The sequence below is a fragment of the Pseudorasbora parva genome, chromosome 19 (assembly GCF_024679245.1).
Source record: "Pseudorasbora parva isolate DD20220531a chromosome 19, ASM2467924v1, whole genome shotgun sequence".
NCBI classification, from domain to species: Eukaryota; Metazoa; Chordata; class Actinopteri; order Cypriniformes; family Gobionidae; genus Pseudorasbora; species Pseudorasbora parva.
This window is the reverse complement of record NC_090190.1, coordinates 40,183,654-40,197,227: the sequence shown is the minus strand read 5'-3', so window position 1 is coordinate 40,197,227 and position 13,574 is coordinate 40,183,654.

Here is a 13,574-nt window from a genome sequence, read left to right as displayed (position 1 = left end):
TGCACGCCGTAAACAGTCTCTCAGGTGCAGATCCAGTCGTCCGTGAACACTTATGACGCGCCGCGCTCCACTTTATTCCTGTGGGTGACGTCGAGCGACTTCAACGCTTCAGCACAGCATTCCGGGAAGGCAGCGCTGCATTTGAACCGATTTGAACGCAGAAATTACGGGAAGCTTCAAGGCATCGCTTCAGTCGCGTCGCAAAGTGGATTTCCACGGTCACTGCTGTCACAGGACTTCAACAAATCATACCAAAGAAGTGTGTTTTTGACGGAGCGGTCCCAGCGATAAAAGTTCGGTCCTGCTTTGGAAGCAGCCGGTGAGTAAAACGGCTTCAAATGTCTCTGCTATTGGCTCGTCGCGTGAGTAAACATCAGTAAACGATACGATCGCGTGCTTCGTCATTCAAATGCGCTAACGGTTACTCCATTGCTGTTCTGTATAACACTAGTCTGACTCTGACGTGCAAAACCGTTTTGCTTGCTACCTCTAAGGTCTAGTCACATACAATAGTCCATAAACCAAATCATGTCCTCATAAACTGCGCGTAAAGACACACAAAGGCCCCTTAATACAGTACATACCACAGAGACGGACGTCCTGATGTTGCCGTTTCTCCTGTTCAATTTATTTCAGCCTCAGATTTTATTGTGGATCATTATCTGTATTAGCTGAGATAGCATGGGTTTCTCCAAACTTGAGGACGTCACCGCTTTGTGCACATTCGTCATTCTTTAGCTCCGCCCTCACGATACGCCTCCAGGCGCTCGGTTTTTTCCGGAAAGACTCGGTACAGCCCATATTTCTTTTATAAATATGATAAAACTAAAGACTTTTCGGAGATATGAAGGATGCAATACTACTCTATAGGTACTCAAGATTGACTGAAACGGAGTGTTTCACCCCCCCTTTAATTATGTGTGTGCGGGCAGTCGTCCGTGAGGGGCTGCCCGCGTTACTTTCGTTTTGTTTATTCATGTTGAATTAAAGTTGTTGAATGTTCACTGGTTTCCGCCTCCTTCTTCCCTTCTACGAACTGCGTTACAAGATTATGGAGCCAGTCGCTGCATATTTCGGCTACGGATGAAACGCAGAGCAGCGGTCCAACGTTAGAAGTTCTCCCGCTGAATGCAATACAAGTTTTGGCACGAGATCCATCGCCGTTACCGGTATTTTGGAAACAGGACAACAGAGACTGCTCAATTACACTTGAATTACTTCTAAATTGTTCATTTTTACATTTTTAATTTTTTAAAGGATTTATTATTTAGACTTAACAATTATTAACAATTTACCAAAAGGTCAAGTCATACACCTGATCTTTTCATTGTCTTTGAATTCTTATAAAATAATCACACACGCACATTTAGTTTAATTCATGTTTATTTGAGTAGTGATTATTTATATGAGCATGGCAAAGTTATGTCTTTATGGCCGTTATATACAACTATAATATAACATCATGTATTCAGTGACAATAAACAATATAAGAAGGACATTTGTATAATTTATGCCTCAAAACCATTCACACCAACGTAATGCAAACTTGTGCTGAGGTAAATGTGCATGATGCAAATATAAGGTGCAGAAATAATATTATATCAGCTCTTCCGTTTACCTGGAAATCACCTATTAGCTTACACTTCCGTTTGATCATAAATATTTAAAAAAAAGTCTCATTAAGGCTACATTATTTGAATAAAAAAAGAAAAAAAAAATAGAAACAACAGAGAAAAATGTAATAATATGAAATACTTTAACAATTAAAAATACAATTTCTTTGCTTGAAAACAAAAATGTAATTTACTGTTGCTTTTGTCAATTTAATGCATCCTTGCTAAATAAAAGCTTTTAAAAAAAGTCACCAAAAAATCTTACTGACGCCAAATGTTTGACCGATGTGTTTTTTTATTTAAAGGGTTACTTCACCGCTTTTTCATATTAAACTATGTTATTCCCTTAACTAAAACGAGTTGATACATCCCTCTCTCGTCTCAGTGTGTGCTCTTAATCTCTCTGACGCGCGGTGACGATCTGATAGCATTTAGCTTAGCCCACTAACCCCAGTTCATTCACTATGGTACCAAACAGAGATCAAGTTAGAAGTACCAAACACCTCTACGTTTCCCCTATTTAAATGCAGTTACACGAGTAGTTGAACGATCAAGTATGGTGACAAAATAAAACGTGGCGCGTTTCTAATCGGATTAAAAAGGAGAAATATAATGTATGGCGGAATAGCACTTCTGAGTACTTCGGCTCGGCGCAGTAAAAAGTCCCGGCCGAAACATCTTCCCTCACATCTCCCTATTGACAGAAATGAGAGAGTGAGGGGGAGGTGTGAGGAAAGATGTTTCGGCCGGGACTTTTTACTGCGCCGAGCCGAAGTACTCTCAGAAGTGCTATTCCGCCATACATTATAGTTCTCCTTTTTAATCCGACTAGAAACGCGCCACGTTTTATTTTGTCACCATACTTGATCGAAGCTAAATGCTATCAGATCATCACCGCACGTCAGAGATTAAGTGCACGCACTGAGACGATAGAGGTATGTATCAACTCGTTTAAGTTAAGGGAATAACATAGTTTAATATGAAAAGGCAGTGAAGTAACCCTTTAAGTGAACGTGAGATTTAATGTAAAATCATATTTTTATATTTTCTGTTTTTACTAAATTTTTTGTTAAAAGGTTTAGTAATTATGTTGTTTTTGTCACTTTTATTAGATTTTTAACATCTATTGAATTTCATATTTATTTCAGTTAATGTTTATTTTAGTTCAAGTTAAACTAAACAAAAATAAGAATATTGCCGTGGCGAGTTTAATATTTTATTTTATTTTAGTTAATGTTTACTATGTTTATTTCAAGTCATTCTTTATGGTTTTCCCTTTTTATTCATCTATAACAATCCTGCTTTGATGATAAATGTGCTTAAACACTCACCGTTTTCATCCACTGGCCCCTTTACCCAGCAGCTCCTGCACAAACACTGTGATGCCCGTGTTATTGCCGCCGCCCCACTAACTGTCTGACGATTCCTATACGCCATTGGATCAGAGTACTGTCAAAAAAGTTTACATATACTATTTACGTTTGGAGAGAGATCTCAACAACACCATTGGACCAAAGTGCTTGGTCAATGCTTGGGCAAGGAAATGCTTTTTAAACCATACAATAAAGCTAAATTCAAACAAAAGACAGATTACAAAAACAGGTACAGTAAAAAGTGCACTAATCTTTTTTTGTTAGAGCAGTAGGCCTATTTGTGGCAGTTGAGAAATCATGCTGTGAAATGGGCAGATAGCATTGCTCATTGTGTTGGACCCAAACGAAACACTCCAGGCAACACTTAAGGCAAGGAAGAGTTAAATAAAAGAACGGGTCTACAACCTCCAGGATGACTGTGTTGCCCTGTGATGGAGGAAGTCCCGTTACAGAGTCCAGAGAAAGGTGCAACCATGGCCTGTGGGGAACAGGTAAGGAAAGGGGCAGCCTCTGGGGACGCTGACATATAGACATTTCTCCGAGTTGCACATGGGGTAGGCCTCCACATAGACCTGAACGTCCTTCTTGATGGATGGCCACCAAAACTGCCGCTGGAGGTAGTCCAAAGTGTGAGCACTTCCTGGATGGCACATCAAGGGCGACTCATTAATCAATTTCAAGACCCGGGCAAATACAGGAACATACAGCCTAACAGCGGGACCCCTGCCTTGATCGGGCGCATGGGCAAGGGTCTCTCGTACCACTCGTTCCAGTTCCCACTGAAGAGGTGCGACAATCCTAGAACTCAGAATAATCGATGTCATGGGCTTCTCTTGTGTTTCAGGAGAGTAGGCTTGAGACAGGGCATCCATAACATTTTTGGTGCCGGCTCTGTAAGATAGGAGAAACTGGAATTGATTAAAAAACAGGGACCATTGTGTTTGCCGTGGGTTCAACCTCTTAGCCTGCTGGAGGTATTCCAGGTTCTTGTGGTCCGTGAGAACCTGGAAAAGATCCTGAGCCCCCTCAAGCCAATGGTGCCACTCCTTCAAGGCAAGTTTTACCGCAAGCAACTCTCTTATCCCCCACATGCTAGTTGCACTCAGCATCAGACAGGCGGCGAGACATGAAGGCACAAGGGTGAAATTTAACATCATCACCCCTCTGTGACAGGACAGCCCCCACCCCCACCTCTGAGGCATCACCTCCACCACGAAAGGTCTTTCTGGTTCAAGGATCGAAAGATTAGGTGTGTAAGTGAATTCCCTTGAGATCTTCAGGTCCCCTTGGAGCAGCCCCTTGGAGCAGCTCAAAAGCAGTGGCCATGAGGGGAAGGGGGTATTAATTCCGAACCATGATCTTGTTGAGGGCCCAGTAATCATACAAGTCCGTCTTTCTTCTCTACAAAAGAGAAGTCGCCCCAGCCAGGGAAGTAAAGGTATGGATGATGCCGGTTTCCAATGAGTCCTTAATGTAGGAATCCAGGTTGGCGAGTGGAACCCCAGTTAGGAATGGTGCCAGTGGGTCAGTCGATCTAGGGATTATGTCTGCACAGCCAAGGGTGACCGAGGATAACTGGATACTCAGGAGAGTCAATAAGATAGAAAGTCTCTTCCTGCTGGTGTTGAAAGATGGTAAGTCGCAGGGACTGAGTCACTTCTGTGACTTTGCCTGTTTCCAGAGGTCTGCCATCAAAAGCTGTTACTGCTTGGGGTTGAGGAAGTAGTTGGGTAGGGATCTTAAGTTCCTTAGCTAAGGTTAGAGCAAGGTTAGCTGGAAACCTTGTCCTCTGTTCTCTGCTCTCTCAGACAAGAGGGTGTCCAGGTGAATGGCCATTGCTATCAAGATCCTAACAACTGGTTCCCGGGTGGCTAACTCATCTTGAAGGAGCTCAGGAAAACCCTTCCTGGAAACAAACCCTTAGCGCTTCATCATTTCATCCACCTGCTGTGATCCGGAACCCAATGGCAAAATCTGCCGTGCTCCGGGAACCCTGACGGAGAGTAAATAGGTGCCTGGAAGTCTGCGTCTCACTGTATCATTGCGTCATATTTTTGTATAACTTTTGTAATGTTTTACCCTGGTTGCTATCCACTGCTATAATAGGAAGGAGTGCGTGTAGAACTATTTTTAAAATGTCTGCGTTTGAGGTCCAAAAGGGCTAGAAGGACATAGGGCATTGAATCAACAGCAGGGTGAGTAAAAGATTACTTTAATTTAATTTCAGGGTGAACTATCCCTTTAACAAGGACACGTGAGGAAGAACTAATCCAGAAGATAGCACAGGAGACCTCTATAAGCCTGGAGACAAACAGGAAGCAGGATGCAGTTCAAGCATCAATGCACACCAATAAGCTGATAACTCCAAAATATCAGCTTATTGAAACCAGTTTTCCCTGTTTACATGCAAACCAGTAAACGGACAACACAAGTAAACCGCTTTTACATGACTATTTATAAACCAGGTTTTTTCCTTGTAGTGCTATCAAAAATAATAATGTCCGTATATCTGACTCTGAGTTTTCCAAAAAACGACCTTTTCCGACCGGTTTATTCTTACGCCGTTTATATGACCTTACTCCGATAAAAGAAAACGGGTTACCTCGTTAACATGACCATGATCATTGTTGGCTTTTTAGGCATAATCGGCTTAAGAACGTGCATGTAAACGCACACAATGAGTAACAAAACTGCACTGAATCAGTATTTATTCGCATTACTTTTATGTGAAATGTAATAATAACACGTAATAATAATGTATTTATGTTTGGGAACAATTTCTTAGCAACTAGGGATTGTATAAATATATTTATATTTACACAATATTTATATGGCCTATGGGCTATACAGGCATCTGACTACACAATGGTATTAATTTTAATCATTTTTGACAAATGTATATATAAATATAGTTTGGAATATGTATTTATTAATTAATACCAGTATTACCAACATTGGTTTTTAAAATTTGACTGGGGCACCAATAAGGATTTTGTATAGGGCGTCAAAATGGCTAGAAACAAGCAGCAATGTGTTGCGGCCTAAGACACGAGAGAGAAAGGAGCAGCTCTCTTTAGTTTCGAGATTATCATGATCACGAGGAGGAAAACAAATGCAGCGCTGCGTTCGTGCAGTTGATGAGGTTTCTGTTCGCAACCTTCTCAATAATTAACAAAGCAACAATACAAGTGAAGTTGGCTTTGCAATGCAAATCAATGAGATTTGCAATGTAAATAAAATCGTCATAAAATGTATAACAGGCTTACATAAAATGCATATAAATACCAGCAGTCACTTTGCATGTGCTAACACTGTCTTTAATTCATAAATGACTGTGAGTTTTATACTGTGGGTTTAAGATGAGTTTTTAATCCATGGAGCAGCAGGAGGAAGTGATTTTCCACCTCAGCAGCTCTGCTCACATGCTGTGTTTATGTTGTTTGTACGTTCTGATGTACAATAGATGCTGGACTCTCATATTTTGTTCATGTTCATTGTGTTTGTACCTTACTGCAGGCCAGATGCAGGGCTGTGTTTCTGTGTGCGTCCTGTAATGTGAAATCTGCTTTTGCGCTGCTCACCAGCACCTCTGGAGAAACCAAACACTCGTCACAATTATATCACCATCAATGTGATTCCATCAATATATCCATCAGTATATCCATCAATATATCCATCAGTATATCCATCAATATGATTCCATTAATATATATCCATCAATATGATTCCATCAATATATCCAGCTGCTGTCAGATCTAGAGTAGTATGTAGACATGTTTAGAGCGGCTGGTTTAATGACAGACATTTGAAGGAAACTCTATCGCCCTCTTGAGCTAGCAAGTCACAAAAAATAATCCAACAGAAGCATTTCTCAGCCTGAGGTATCAAATATAATAAGTGATAGGCTACTGCAAAGAATCACAGGAGAAAATAAAAACTCCACCTGGGGAGAAAACAAAGAAAACAAAACCAGAGAACACAAAAAAACTAAGAACACCTTACTTGATATAGCTTAGAAGAACTCGGTGACAGCAAGAGCCGCTTGAGACAGAAATGTATGAGCAATATCACGTTCATAGTCATTCACGTTCATGTCTTTCTATGAAGCGTTAATTTTGCATGAAAATATTGTTTCATCAAAAAACTTAAACACTATATATATTGTTTACAATTTACTCACATAGAATTTTTTTTTTTACTGTATTTTTGATCAAATAAATGCAGGCTTGGTGAGCTTATGAGTTACCAACCCCAAACTTTAATCTTTTTTTTTTTTTTTTATGTTAAACATTTGTTACTTGTGCTGATCTAGCTACCGTTTGATCTCTGAACTCGTTGTACCTGGAGAAAAACACTTCTATTCTCGTGTCTATTCTCAGAGTGTGTGTCTCACCCACGGCGTTCGTCTGACCGTTCTCAGCCGCCATCATGAGTGGTGTTTTTCCCAGCACGTCAATGGAGTTGACCTGAGCGTTGTGTTCACCCAGCAGAAGCTGCAAACACTCCACGTGATCAGTGTAAGCTGCGGCGTCCAGCGGCGCGTAGTACTGCGGGACACACACACACACACACACACACACACACACACACAGATGAACTAAAGAATATAATGCAGCGCTGCTCCTGGAGAAACACTGCTCTTACCTGGACTGAGAGTCTGATCAATTTAATGCGTTGATCAATGACTGATCAATTTAATGCGTTTTTGCTGACTAAGTAGGGTGAGGTCAGCTAAAATGGGCCATATGTTGGTAAATGACTTATAATACCATCAAATAAGCTGTGTATGAGATCTAATGATATTTTTATAAATAAATTAGCATTGGTCTCTTAAATATGTAGATACATTTTAAATGTGAAAAAGTATAATTGTTTTACAATTATGAGAGTTAGAGTATAAGCTGTTACCTTCTCGAGCCACGGCATAACATTCAGGTAAAATGGGCCAGCTGTTCAGGTAAAATAGGGGGTATGGAGCCAGAATGGTGACTTTAAAATTTGGCATCACAAATTAAAATTGTCATTGAAAACAAAAGCAGAACTGAAAAAGGAAACATTGGCATTGAAACATTTGCACTGAAAACAGTTGTATTGACATTGAAACAAGTATTGGCAATGAAAAAATAAAATAATTAAAATCTTACAATCTTATTCTTTTATTGTATTGGGATTTATTTGTATTTTTCAATGACAATCTTCAGATTTTTTCTTCATGTCACTCTTTTTCAGTGACAGATTTTTTTACAATGTCAGTTTTTTTTCAATGTCACTGATTTTCAGTTTCAACTCTGTCACTGTTTTGGCGTGGACAGGGGCGGGGTCTGAGGGGAGGGGTAAGTAGAGCGTAGTTTGCATATCATTTGCATATAGGTATACTGAAGCAGTAGGCCGAGCGTCACTTTACTGGAACCCGTCGTCAGCTCTGAATCCTCTTGGCATGACAAATGTCCAGTTTACCGGGAACTTCCAAGCCGCAAGTAAGTCTGTTTTTTTTATCTGCCATTTACATGTTTATTCACGTGCAACCTGGCCGGCTTGGTTAACTTTTAACGGCCGTTATGCTGTTCCCCCCCCCCCCCCCCCCCCCCCCCCCCCCCCCCCGACGTCGACTGGAACATGTAAATTACAAACATTAGCCGTGTTGGCTAACTTAACTGTGGTTAATGCAGGGTCAAATATAAACACCGGTCACCATATGCACCGAATAAGGCTAAAAGTCCGGTTTGGCAAAAAAAAAAAATTAACGTTAGGTGTCTGTCGGTATATACTTGTTGCTGCTAAGTATGAGTACATCACAACAGTGGCTAACAGTAACATAGCCTGTGACGTTAACACTGACATGATAAACAGCTGGGCGTCGGCTGTGTGGGCTACGTTACACTATTGACATCCCCAACCACACACACACACACACACACACACACGAGCCGCTAGTTCGGCTTAAAGGCAGCGTTACACAGTAACTCCTAGGGCCGCGAATGTGCTTCTACCTGTATTTAATGGTGCTGATGTGACGGCACTGGATTCTGCTGTGCTGGTGTGATACTGCTGAACGTTTTGCGATAGCACGTAGGTCATGTGCAGCAGCAATAACACTGGCCTCTAACTCCTACAGAAAAAAAGGAGACATCACAGGGCTGGAGACTAACGCTAACTACCATTAAATACAGATAAAAGCACACTCGCGGCCCTAGGAGTAACGTCTGTCTCCGGTGTGTGTGTGTGGTTGGGGATGTCAATAGTGTAACGTAGCCCACACAGCCGACGCCCAGCTGTTTATCATGTCAGTGTTAACGTCACAGGCTATGTTACTGTTAGCCACTGTTGTGATGTAACGTTACTCATACTTAGCATACATATACCGACAGACACCTAACGTTAATTAATGTATTTGCCAAACCGGACTTTTAGCCTTGTTCGGTGCATATGGTGACCGGTGTTTATATTTGACCCTACATTAACCACAGTTAAGTTAGCCAACACGGCTAATGTTTTGTAATTTACATGTTCCAGTCGACGTCGGAAAAAACAAAACAGCATAACGGCCGTTAAAAGTTAACCAAGCCGGCCAGGTTGCACGAGAAAACATGCAAATGGCAGATAAAAAAAAACAGACTTACTTGCGGCTTGGAAGTTCCCGGTAAACTGGACATTTGTCATGCCAAGAGGCTTCAGAGCTGACGACGGGTTCCAGTAAAGTGACGCTCGGCCTACTGCTTCAGTATACCTATATGCAAATGATATGCAAACTACGCTCTACTTACCCCTCCCCTCAGACCCCGCCCCTGTCCACGCCAAAACAGTGACAGAGTTGAAACTGAAAATCAGTAACATTGAAAAAAAACTGATATTGTAAAAAAAATCTGTCACTGAAAAAGAGTGACATGAAGAAAAAATCTGAAGATTGTCATTGAAAAATACAAATAAATCCCAATACAATAAAAGAATAAGATTGTAAGATTTTAATTATTTTATTTTTTCAGTGCCAATACTTGTTTCAATGCCAATGTTTCCTTTTTCAGTTCTGCTTTTGTTTTCAATGACAATTTTAATTTGTGATGCCAAATTTTAAAGTCACCATTCTGGCTCCATAATATGGGCCAATATAAAAAGAGAACAAAACAAATAATATTTGCCGAAATTGTTTTAGGGGCTAGAGAGGAGCAATTCAATTGACTGATAGACAACTACTCTGTAAGTGTTTGTAACTTTTCTCATTTGATTGTTTGTTCATTTGTTGTTGGATAAGTGTGTCTGTGTAGTGCTGAGGTGTGTATTATTAGTTTTGGTATATTCTCTCGGTGTGTGTGGGAGTTAGCATTTGTTGAGTTAGCATTTGTTTGGTCATTGCCACGTTGGGAAAAGCGAGTTTGTTGGGGGCGTTCCCAGCTGCTTTCAATAACGATACTCAAGTGAGTATAAATAGCGTGATAGTCCGCGGCAGCGGAAGCGGCAGTGTGAAGCCCTCCTTGTGTGAAGACCGACGAGTGTAAAGACTTCTACTCTTCCCAGTGCAACTCCTCCCGAGCAAGGACCCCGGCAAGGCACTTGAGTATCATCTTCCTTTTCATTATTTGTGTTCGGCTCTAATTCCTATCTGGCCTTTTCACCATGTGCTTTCAAATCTCAACTATAACTACTAGCACTCGTAAATCACGCTCCGTACGCACGAGACGCCGTAATCCTAATAATTTGCGCTATATCCTAACATCCTCTGCTACTTTACTCTCTATTCCAATTGGTCTCTGGAATTGCCAGTCTGCTGTAAACAAAGCAGACTTTATTTCATCTATTGGGACTCATTCTCAGCTTAGCCTCATGGCCCTAACTGAGACCTAGATCAAACCAGAGGACACTGCCACTCCTGCAGCCCTCTCAAGCAATTATACTTTTTCACACACTCCTCGGCCTATTGGGAGGGGTGGGGGTACTGGTTTGCTTATCTCAAATGATTGGAAATTTGATCCATTACCGTCTCTACCGGCCAATTCATTTGAATCGCACTCAATCACTATTACTCACCCTGTTAAAATCCATGTGGTAGTGGTCTATCGTCCTCCAGGTCACCTCGGTAACTTTGTGGAGGAGTTGGATGTGTTACTTTCTAGCTTCCCTGAGGATGGCACTCCACTGATTCTGCTTGGCGACTTCAACATCCATCTTGATAAACACCTAGCTGCAGACTTCAGCACTCTACTGACTTCATTTGACCTTAAGTTAGTATCTACTACGGCTACTCACAGATCAGGTAACCAATTAGACCTGGTCTACACACGCAACTGCTCCACAGACAACACTTTAGTTACTCCATTACACACCTCAGACCACTTTCTCATCACTCTTAACCTCATACTGACTCCTGATACAACACGTACTCCTACACAGATTACCTTTCGGCGTAATCTACGCTCACTCTCTCCCTCTCGCCTATCCACTATGGTTTCATCTTCACTCCCTCCACCTGCTCAGTTCTCAGCACTGGACACTAACAGTGCTACCGACACTCTTTGCTCCACTCTAACATCCTCCTTAGACAGTTTTTGCCCACTTTCATCCAGACCAGCCCGCCCCAACCCATCTGCCCCCTGGCTGTCTGAAGTTCTCCGTGAACATCGCTCTGGACTCAGGGCGGCAGAGAGGAAATGGCATAAATCTAAAAACAATACTGACCTTGCCTTTTATCAGTCACTTCTCTCTTCTTTCTCTACAAATGTCTCCACTGCTAAAACAACATACTACCACAACAAAATCAACAATTGCTCTGACTCTCGCCAACTCTTTAAAACATTCTCCTCTCTCCTTTGTCCACCTCCTCCCCCTCCTTCATCAACTCTTACAGCTAATGACTTTGCATCATTTTTCACCAACAAAACAGCTCTCATTAGCAAACAGTTCTCCTCATCACTAACTGACACGCACATCTCAACAACTAACACGAACACGCTTCCATCCTTCTCTCCACTCTCCGAGGCAGATATTTCTAAACTCATCCTTTCCAATCACCCTACTACCTGTCCACTTGATCCTATTCCCACTCACCTCCTTCAGGCTATTTCTTCTTCAATCACTCCTGCACTCACTCACATTGTCAACACTTCTCTTCACACGGGCACCTTTCCCACAGCATTTAAGCAGGCTCGGGTAACCCCACTGCTTAAGAAACCCTCTCTGAATCCAGCACTTTTAGAAAACTACCGACCGGTATCCCTTCTGCCTTTCATTGCAAAGACCCTTGAGCGAGTTGTGTTCAATCAACTCTCTATGTTTCTTGAACGGGACAACCTCCTAGACAACAACCAATCCGGCTTCAAAAGCGACCATTCGACTGAGACTGCCTTGCTCTCGGTAACTGAGGCACTGAGACTGGCAAAAGCAGCTTCCAAATCCTCAGTGCTCATTCTGCTGGATCTGTCTGCTGCTTTTGACACAGTTAGCCACCAGATCCTCCTGTCAACACTTAAGAGGACGGGGATCTCAGGATCTGCTCTCCGGTGGTTCAAGGCCTTACCTCTCTGGTAGGTCCTACAGGGTGTCATGGAGAGGTGAAGTGTCTAAGTCTTATAATCTAGCTACTGGGGTTCCACAGGGCTCAGTCCTTGGACCACTTCTCTTCTCCATCTACATGTCATCATTAGGTTCCGTCATTCAGAAACACGGCTTCTCCTATCACTGCTAAGCGGATGACACTCAACTCTACTTCTCATTTCAACCAGATGATCCTACAGTCAGTGTTCGTATCGCTGCCTGTCTGACAGACATTTCTGACTGGATGAAAGAGCATCATCTTAAACTCAATCTTGCAAAGACAGAATTACTTGTTTTCTCAACCAACCCAGCACTTCATCAAAATTTCTCCATTCAGCTTGGTTCATCGACCATAACTCCATCAAGGACAGCAAGAAACCTTGGAGTTGTGATTGATGACCAGTTAAACTTCACTGACCACATTACTGCAACAGCCCGGTCCTGCAGATTTGCTTTATACAACATTAGAAAGATTAGACCCTTCCTATCAGAACAGGCTGCACAACTCCTGGTTCAAGCTCTTGTTCTCTCCAGACTGGATTATTGTAATGCTCTTCTGGCTGGGCTTCCAGCATGCACTATCAAACCCTTGCAGCTGATCCAGAATGCAGCGGCGAGAGTGGTCTTTAATGAGCCGAAGAGAGCGCATGTTACGCCTCTCTTCATCAAACTGCACTGGTTGCCAATGGCTGCTCGCATCAAATTCAAGGCACTAGTTATCGCCTACAAAACAACCTCTGGCTCGGCACCAATATACCTAAATTCACTTGCTCAGACTTACACACCCTCCAGAAGCTTGCGTTCTGCGAACGAGCGGCGCCTCGTGGTTCCATCCCAAAGAGGCATGAAATCGCTCTCACGGACATTTTCCTGGACCGTTCCTACCTGGTGGAATGACCTGCCGATCTCAATTCGTGCTGCCGAGTCTGTAGCCATTCTTAAAAAACATCTTAAGACACATCTTTTCCATTTGCACTTGACCAATACAGAATAGCACTTACTGATCACCACAGCAACGACCAAAAGCGCACACTCCTGGATCATATCTACGTCTCTCATCCGG